The sequence below is a fragment of the Pongo pygmaeus genome, chromosome 5, assembly GCF_028885625.2.
Source record: "Pongo pygmaeus isolate AG05252 chromosome 5, NHGRI_mPonPyg2-v2.0_pri, whole genome shotgun sequence".
Taxonomy (NCBI): Eukaryota; Metazoa; Chordata; class Mammalia; order Primates; family Hominidae; genus Pongo; species Pongo pygmaeus.
In genome coordinates, this window is record NC_072378.2 from 166,428,064 (window position 1) to 166,429,826 (window position 1,763).

General features: G+C 41.6%; 1 non-coding gene across 1 annotated transcript; it reads right to left on the bottom strand.

Moving 5' to 3' along the window:
• Window positions 1–1,146: 1,146 nt before the first annotated feature.
• On the bottom strand, window positions 1,147–1,250 carry LOC129039693 (U6 spliceosomal RNA). Its single transcript, XR_008503412.1, has one exon. It is a non-coding gene; the product is annotated as a U6 spliceosomal RNA (small nuclear RNA).
• Between the last annotated feature and the right edge of the window lie 513 nt (window positions 1,251–1,763).

Consider the following 1,763-nt stretch of genomic DNA (forward strand, 5'->3'; position numbering starts at 1 on the left):
TTTTATGTGACTGACTTATTTCACTTAGCACAATGTTCTCAAGATTCATCCATGTTGTAGCCTGTGTCAGAATTGTCTTCCTTTTTAAGGCTTAGTAATATTTCACTGGATGGGCACACTACAATCTGTGTATCCACTCCTCCACTGAGGGACACTTGACTTGCTTCTGCCTTTGGGCTATTGTCATAATGCTGCTATAAAAACGTGTACAGGCCAGACACAGTGGCTCACGCCTCTAATCCCAGCATTTTGGGAGGCAAAGTGGGTGGATCACCTGAAGTCAGGAGTTTGAGACCAGCCTAACCAATATGATGAAACCCTGTTTCTACTACAAAAATTAGCTGGGAGTGGTGGCTTGTGCCTGTAATCCAAGCTACTCGGGAAGCGGAGACAGGAGAATTGCTTGAACCTGGGAGGCGGAGGTTGTAGTGAGCCTAGATCACGCCACTGCACTCCAGCCTGGGCGACAGAGAGAGACTCCGTCTCAAAAAAAAAAAAAAAAAAAAAGTGTACAAATGTCGTTTTGAGACCCTGCCTTCATTTCTTTTGAGTATATATCCAGAAATGGAATTGCTGGATTATTCAGTAATTCCATGTTTAATCTTTTGAGGAATTGGCAACTGTTTCCTGCGATGGTTGCACTGTTTTACATTCCCACCACCAATGCACAAGGGTTCCAGTTTGTCTGTCTTTTATTTATTGGTTTGTTTCAGTCACAGCCATCCTCATGGGTGGGGAGTGGTAATGTTTGGGGATGTCGAGCACCTATTCATGTGCTTGCTGGCCATCTGTATATCTTCTTTGGAGAAACGTCTACTCAAGTCCTTTGCCCAATCTGAATCAGGATGTTTGGGGTTTTTTTGTGGTTGTTGAGTTGTAGGAATTCTTTACATAAGCTGCATAACAATCCCTTATCAGTTATATGACTCATAAATATTTTCTCCTGTTCCGTGGGTTACCTTCTCACTCTGTTGATTGTGTCCTTTGATGCACAAAAGTTTTTAATTTTGATAAAATCCACCTTATTGTTTTCTTTTGTTGCCTGTGCTTTTGATATCATATCAAATTCCCAAATTCAAAGTCTTGATGCTTTTTTCCTATGTTTTCTTCTAAGAGTTGCATAGTGGTCCATTTCAAGTTATTTTTAAAAATGTGTCACACTTCATGAATTTGCATGTCATCCTTGTGCAGGGACCTGGTTAATCTCTGTGTAGTTCCAATTTTAGTAAATGTGCTGCTAGAGCGAGCACTAAAAGAAAATTCTTGAAAAAATACATTATCATAAATAGATGAAAATAAATTTTGTTTATAACACACTGTCCCAAATCCCCAGAAGAAACAAAGGGTTTATGCTTTACAGAAACTAAACCAGAGGGACTCTGGACTCAGACACACTGTGTGTAGTGAACGGACTAGAGTCTAGATAGAACAGGATGCAATGAGAATCAACATATGTGACTGTGAAGCACTCCTCTCCCCCACTGATTGCCTCAACCTCCCTGCTCTCTTCCTGTTCCTAGAATGCAGGCTTGTGTGTATATACCCGAACCCCCACCTTTTCCCCCCGGACGAGACACAGGAGAGTGTTTCCTGGAGAAGCTGAACTGTACAAAAGAAAAGACCTGCAGTTATTGAAGTTTAGGGAGTCATCCCCTCCACCCCTCACCAGGGTTTCCAATCTGCATTTTAGTGCCTTGCTCTTACATAGGAAAGAATGGCTAAGGATAACAAGATAACCAAGGAAAGCTTCCAACAAGAATGAC